The following is an 8,116-nucleotide window of genomic DNA, read 5'->3' on the forward strand; positions in this document are numbered from 1 at the left end:
GGTAAGGTGATTTTGGCCCCTGCTGAAAGAGCTCTCACTCTCACATCTGCCCATCCTCTGCCCAGCAATTAATCCTGCACCCACTCAGCCCCCTCCCCATCTGTTCAGCACCCCCCTTGACCCCCAACCTGTCAGTGCAACCCCCATCTCTTCATCACCCAGCCCCTCATTAGTTCAACCCCCACATCAGTTGACCCCCACCCTGTCTCACCTCTGCTCCAACTGGGTTTTTCACTCTCCCAGGCCTGGTGGGGAGCTGCAGCAGGGTCCCCTCTGCCCCTTCCAGGGCTCTTTGCTCCCCTCTGCCCTACCCAGGCCAGGGGCTATGCGGAGGAGGAGCACTGCCACCAGCCTGTTCCCACTGCTCACAAGAGGAGAGGGTGCAGAGCTGCACTGAGTTGCTGGGCTTTTTAGCTCCCTCCTTCCCCCGTCCTCCTGTGAGAGCAGCTTCAGCTTGCCCAGGGGAGGAGGACCAGGAGACCACACTGTTCTTGTAGAAGCTCTGATTGGTTGCTCAGCCCTAGGGGGTGGGCAAATAGGGTAGGCAGCCACCCAGAGAGCTCAAATTCACTAGCGAGTTGGAACTTCTCCTATCATTGCGAGACTGGCTCCGGCACCAGCCAAAATCATGTCACAAGTGAAAAAAATTGTGAAAGTTGGCACAGCTGATAAGCCAGTCCTGAAACATTGCACCCAGCCACAAGGGGACATGCCAGCTGGTGCTGCACTCGTCTACAGTACATTATAGAGGAGACTGGTAGAGCAGACTATTATTAAGGTTGTTCAGAACTTTCCATTATTAGGTCCTATTTTCAGTTGCTTATTACGTCCCAGATTTTAACTGTTTGTTCTGAAATCTCCCATGATGGTTATCTGCATCAGGCTGAATTTTTCTGGAACTTTTCAGATCAAATGGTTCAGCCGTATTCAAGATTGACGGGGGAGAGATAGCTCAGTGGTTTGAATGTTGGCCTGCTAAACCCAGGGTTGTGAGGAGAATGGAACTGGGATGTTTTTTCAGTTTGCTTTTTTTAAAAACCTAGAAAGTTGCACACAAAACTTACATTAGAACAACATTATTAAAGTTGCAAAGTTGAGCACTCAAAAGTGAGGAAATGCCAGAAATAAGTTTGCCTGTAGGCTTGAGAATCCTCCACTCAGGGAGCAGAAACAGTGCTGTGTGTCTTGAGTGATGAACCACATGTTACAAACTGGGGCTGGCCTGAGGCAAATAGAGGGTGCTCATCATTGCCCCCCTCCCCCTGAAGTGTTTAGCACCTTGCTGGATCAGACCCATTACAAACAGTGAATACCTGAAGCAACTGACACATTGAGAAGTTTATGAGCAACTCATCAGCTGAAATACGTTTATATAACACCAGCTGTCTAGTATTTTTGAATAATTTGTGACTAGAAAATGGGTTAGATTTGTTGAAGAAATATGCACTGTGAAGAACTGGCCCAGCTCCCTGAGAGCTTCTTTTCTTGTCTCTTGGCATTGCCCTGCATGTGACAGCAGCCCAGGGCCTGAGGAATAAATGTTGCTGAGGGTCATGACTCACTACAAAGCCTATGTTTCCAAGGGCCTTCAAAACACCAACCTAGGATTTACCTGCCAGAACTCCACATTTCTGAGCAAAGTCAAAGAAAATAGAAACTTAAACCGTCAGCTCGTGGGACAGGGATTCCACATAACCCAGCACATTTGAGCTGATCATGTCTGTTTAATATACACCTCAAGTAACAGCAGAAGTTCTGGTAAAGTACTTATGCTTGCTGCTGTTGACAAGAATGTTGTATAGATTAATTAACAGGAAAAGGGCAGAACTGTTGATTTAAGATGCAACAGTGGGTGACCATATCTTGCATTAGAGGCTGATCAACGTGCATCAGTAATGTGTACTTTATTTTGCTTTTTGTTTCCAGAAGGGATTTTGTGCTGTGTTTACATTTGGGAATTGCTTGTGAAAAATAATATTTATTTTGGGTCACAGTTCAGGTTGTTGTGTTGAGAAGAACGATGCTTTTTTTGTCCTGGATAATACTGGACCACATTCTCTGGTGCACTGGCTACATTACACTACTCTAGCATGACAAAGCAGCTGTAAACCCAGCCCCTATTATTACACCGAGAGTATGATTTCACTGCAACTAAAAACCCACGGCTGGCCCATGACAGCTGACTTGGGCTTGGGCTAAGGGGCTGTTCAGTTGCAGTGTAGACTTTCAGGCTCGGGCTGGGGCCTGAACTCTCGGGTCCTGCAAGGTGGAAGGATCCCAGAGCTCAGGCTCCAGCCCAAGTCCAAATGTCTACACTGCAATTAAACAGCCCCTTAGCCCAAGCCCTACAAAGGCTGGCCTGGGCCCATCGTACATGTCTAATTGCAGTGTAGACGTACCCTGGGTGGCCCGTTAAGCCACGTTTACAGCTCTTTCACGTTGCCAGAGCAGTGCAAAGCAGCTGGAGTGCACAATAGCAATGAATCCAACCTCATATGTTTATATTATATATTTTAGGGCTGTCAAGCCATTCAAAAAATTAATTGCGATTCATCGGGCGATAAATCGCACTGTTAAGCAATGATAGAGTATCATTTTTTTAAATAGTTTGGGATTTTTCTACATTTTCAAATATATTGATTTCACTTACAACACAGAATACAAAGTATACAGTGCTCACTTTATTTTTGATTACAAATATTTGCACTGTAACAAAAGAAATAGTATTTTTCAATTCCCCTCATACAAGTACTGTAGTGCAATGTCTTTATCATGAAAGTTGAACTTAAAAATGAAGAATTATGTACAAAAAATAGTAGCATTCAAAAATAAAACAATGTAAAACTTCTGAGCCTACAAGTCCATTCAGTCCTATTTCTTGTTCAGCCAATCACTAAGACAAACAAGTTTGTTAACTTTTGCAGGAGATAATGCTGCCAGCTTCTTGTTTACAATATCACCTGAAAGTGAGAACAGGCATTCACATGGCACTGTTGTAGCTGGCATTGCAAGATATTTATGTGCCAGATGTACTAAAGATTCATATGTCCTTTCATGCTTCAACCACCATGCCAGAGGACATGCTTCCATGCTGATAGTAGGTTCAATTCGATAACCATCCAAAGCAGTGCGAGCAGATGCATGTTCATTCTCATCATTACAGTCAGATGCCACCAGCAGAAGGTTGATTTTCTTTCTTGGTGGTTCGGGTTCTCTAGTTTCTGCATTGGAGTGTTGCTCTTTTAAGACTTCTGAAAGCATGCTCCACACCTCATCCCTCTCAGATTTTGGAAGGCACTTCAGATTCCTAAACCTTGGGTTGAGTGCTGTAGCTATCATTAGAAATCTCATATTGGTACTTTCTTTGCATTTTGTCAAATCTGCAGTAAAAGTGTTCTTAAAACGAACATGTGCTGTGCTTGGTCGTCATCATCCGATACGGCTGTAATATGAAATATATGGCAGAATGTAGGTAAAACAGAGTAGGACACATTCAATTCTCCCCCAAGGAGTTCATTCACAAATTTAATTAATGCATTATTTTTTTAACGAGCATCATCAGCATGTTCTCTAGAATGGTGGCCGAAGCATGAAGGGGCATACAAATGTTAAGCATATCTGGCACATAAATACCTTGACATGCTAGCTACAAAAGCGCCATGCGAACACCTGTTCTCACTTTAAGGTGAAATTGTAAATAAGAAGCGGGCAGCATTATTTCCTGCAAATGTTAAGCTTGTTTGTCTGAGTGATTAGCTGAAGAAGAAGTAGGACTGAGTGGACTTGTAGGCTCTAAAGTTTTACACTGTTTTGGTTTTGAGTGCAGTTATGTAACCAAAAAATAAATAAATCTATATTTGTAAGTTGCACTTTCAAGATAAAGACATTGCACTACAGTACCTGTGTCAAGGTTCCTTCCCTACTCTGAACTCTAGGGTACAGATGTGGGGACCTGCATGAAAGACCCCCCCCCCCAAGTTTATTCTTACCAGCTTAGGTTAAAAGCTGCCACCACCAAAGTGTTACACAAAGAACAGGGGAAGTGCCCACTTGGAAACGTCTCCCTCCCAAAAAAATATCCCCCCAAGCACTACACCCCTTTCCTAGGGAAGGCTTGATAAAAATCCTCACCAATTTGCCTAGGTGACCACAGACCCAAACCCTTGGATATTAAGAACAATGAAAAAGCAATCAGGTTCTTAAAAGAGAATTTTAATTAAAGAAAAAGTAAAAGAATCACCTCTGTAAAATCAGGATGGTAAATACCATCAGATTCAAAACATAGAGAATCCCTCCAGGCAAAACCTTAAGTTACAAAAAGACACAAACAGGAATAGACATTCCATTCAGCACAACTTATTTTATCAGCCATTTAAACAAAACAGACTAACGCCTATCTAACTAGATTGCTTACTAACTCTTTATAGGAGTTCTGACCTGCATTCCTGCTCTGGTCCCCGCAAAAGCATCACACAGACAGAGAGAACCCTTTGTTCCCCCCCAACTCCAGCTTTGAAAGTATCTTGTCTCCTTATTGGTCATTTTAGTCAGGTGCCAGCGAGGTTCTCTTAGCTTCTTAACCCTTTAGAGGTGAAAAGATTTTTCCTCTGGCCAGGAGGGATTTAAAGGTGTTTACCCTTCCCTTTATATTTATGACACACACTCCAAATCACAGATAGGGGGGAACGCTGGCTGGAATTTCTTCCTGGAGCTCTAGGAAAAAAACAGAGTTAATAAGACACATGCACCTCTAAATATACTACCAAGTATATAAAGACTATCAATATTTTTCACATCTCAAGGACGATTTTAACTAGTTGATTCTGGTAAACTTTCACGGGAGAGTGCATCAGCCACTTTGTTAGAAGCTCCTGAGAGTGTTGTATGTCGAAATCAAAATCTTGGAGAGCTAAACTCCACCATATAAATTTGTTATTTCCTGTGGCGGTATGAAGCCACTGTAGCGCAGCCTGGTTGGTTTGCAGGTGGAAACGCTGTCCCCAAACGTATGGGTGTAGCTTTTCCACAGCGTAGACAATGGCGTAACTTTCTTTTTCACTGACTGACCAGTTGCTTTCCCTCTCAGACAGCTTCTTGCTGAGAAACACTACAGGGTGGAATTCTTGATCCGGTCCTTCCTGCATTAAAACTGCTCCCATACCATGCTTGGACGCATCTGTGGTTACTAGGAACCGTTTGTCAAAGTCTGGGGCCCTTAGCACAGGGTCAGACATGAGTGTTGCTTTAAGCTGGTTAAAGGCCTTCTGATACTCTTCGGTCCACAGAACGGCATTTGGCTGTTTCTTTCTGGTTAGGTCTGTCAGTGGGGCGGCGATTTGGCAGTAGTGTGGTACAAATCGTCTGTAATATCCGGCCGAGCCTGAGAAGGATTGGACCTGTTTCTTTGACTTTGGAACAGGCCACTTTTGGATAGCATCCACTTTGGCCTGTAGGGGGTTGATAGTTCCTTGACCCACCTGGTGTCCAAGGTAAGTCACTCTGTTTAGGCCTATTTGACACTTCTTAGCCTTAACAGTTAGTCCTGCCTCCCTTATGCGCTCGAAGACTTTTTGTAGATGTTCCAGGTGTTCTGCCCAGGAATCCGAAAATATGGCCACATCGTCAAGGTAGGCGACTCCATAGTCTCCTAATCCCACTAGGAGACCATCTACAAGTCTTTGGAAGGTGGCGGGTGCATTCCGCAGCCCGAAAGGGAGTACATTAAATTCATACAGCCCGACATGTGTGGTGAAGGCTGACCTTTCCTTGGTGGATTCATCTAGCGGTACCTGCCAGTACCCCTTGGTTAAGTCCAAGGTAGAGATAAACTGGGTCCATCCCAGTTTCTCTAATAGTTCATCTGTGCGTGGCATTTGATAGTTGTCTGGGCAAGTTACAGCATTTAGCTTACGGTAGTCCACACAGAAACGTATCTCACAACGTACAACGTACATTCACCCCATGAGCTTCCCAGAAGGCTTTCCATAGTTCCTGCCAGGAAATTAGTTCCTGCATCTGTGAGGATGTCGGAGGGCCAACCTACCATGGCAAAAATGTCTGTTAGTGCCTGGCACACACTTTTAGCCCTGGTGTTGCTTTGAGCTACTGCTTCCGGCCATTGGGTGGCAAAATCCATGAAAGTCAGTAGGTACTGCTTGCCTCTGGGTGTCTTTTTCAGAAAAGGACCCAGAATATCCATAGCTACTCGCTGAAATGGAACCTCAGTGATGGGGAGTGGCTGGAGAGGGGCTTTGACCTGGTCTTGGGGTTTTCCCACTCTTTGGCATACCTCACAAGACCGGACATAGGTAGAAACATCCTTGCCCATTCCCTCCAGTGGAATGACCTCCCCAAACGGTCTTTGGTCCTGTTCACCCCAGCATGGCCACTAGGATGATCATGGGCTAAGCTCAAGAGCTTGACCCAGTACTTAGCTGGAACTACTAACTGTCTCTGAGGATGCCAGTCTTCTTGGTGTCCACCAGAAAGTGTTTCCTTGTATAAAAGTCCTCTTTCTACAACAAACCTGGATCGATTAGAAGAGCTGAGAGGCGGTGGGTTGCTCCGTGCCGCCGTCCAAGCTCTCTGGAGGCTTTCATCTGCTTCCTGTTCAGTCTGGAACTGTTCCCTTGATGCTGAAGACATCAGTTCCTCACTGGATTGTGGACCTACGCTTGGTCCCTCTGGAAGCGATGTAGGGGATGGGACTGTTTCCATTGACTGTGAACCGCTCTCCGCTGGTTCACTATGTTGGGGTTCAGGCTCCGGCTGAGCCTCTTGTGTAGGGTTATCGACTGCTGCCGGTTCAGGTTCGGTGGGACCCTCTGGTGTTGGGGTTGCAAGTACTGGATTCAGTGCTGACAATGAGTCTGGTGTTGGTTGTTCCGCTGGTTCTGCGACTGGCTCTGTCTGGGTCTCTGGGACTGGATCCACTACTGCTGTTGCAGACATTGGCATGGGATCCGGTTCCCATCACTTATGGCCGGGTCCTGGTAGAAGTTTCCAGAACAGAGCTAGGCGTGACGGCTTGCTTAGCCTGGCTGCGGGTGACCATTCCCACCCTCTTGGCTAGCTTCACATGATTGGCCAAGTCTTCCCCCAACAGCATGGGGATGGAATAATCATCATAGACTGCAAACATCCATGTTCCTGACCAGCCCTTGTACTGGACCGGCAACTTGGCTGTATGCAAATTGAAAGAGTTGGACTTGAAAGGTTGAATTGTCACTTGGATCTCTGGGTTGATTAAACTGGGGTCCACTAAGGAAGCATGGATAGCCGACACTTGTGCTCTGTTTCCCTCCACGCGGTGACCTTCTTCCCGCCCACACTCACAGTTTCCCTCTGCTCCGAGGGTATCTGGGAGGTATCTGGGCCTGAGGACCTCTGGTGTGATTCCGGTGCAATGAACTGTAATCTGTTGGGGTTCTTGGGGCAATTGGCCTTTACATGCCCCAGTTCATTACATTTAAAACATCATCCAGCTGACGGGTCACTGGGGCGAGGTGGGTTGCTGGAGAATGATGTGGCGGGACAATAAGGTGTCTGGAGTATTCTTTGGTGTGTAGTTGGGGTCTTGGGCTGCCCCTGGTAGTAGGGTGTGGTCTGAGGTTGTCCCTTCTGGTATCCGCTCCAACTGCAACCAGGGTTGTTCCCGTCTCCTCCCTCCAGCCGTTTTGTTCCAGCTTGCCCCGCCTTTCTGGCAGTCTGGGACTGCTCATATTGATCAGCATAAGAAGCAAGACTTTCTGCTGAGTCCATTTCCTTATCCCATAAACACTGTTTTATTTCCTCCTTGGACATATTCAGGAATTGCTCCTGAGCTATCAAATCACACATTCCATCAAAGTTAGTGACACCCCTTCCTTGGATCCATTTATCTAACAGATCCTTCATCTGGTTTAGATAAGCCACATTACTTCATACAGGCCCTCTCTTAAGGGTTCGAAATTTTACTCTGTACATTTCAGATGTAATTTGAAATTGCTTTAAAACCAAATCGTTGAACTACTTATAGTCAGAAGCCTCATCAATGGGCATTTTATTGAATATGTCCAGAGCTCTTCCAGTCAATTTTGAGACCAACGTGGTCATCTTGTGAGCTTCAGGAATTTTA

This window comes from Lepidochelys kempii, chromosome 1, assembly GCF_965140265.1.
Source record: "Lepidochelys kempii isolate rLepKem1 chromosome 1, rLepKem1.hap2, whole genome shotgun sequence".
NCBI lineage: Eukaryota > Metazoa > Chordata > Testudines > Cheloniidae > Lepidochelys > Lepidochelys kempii.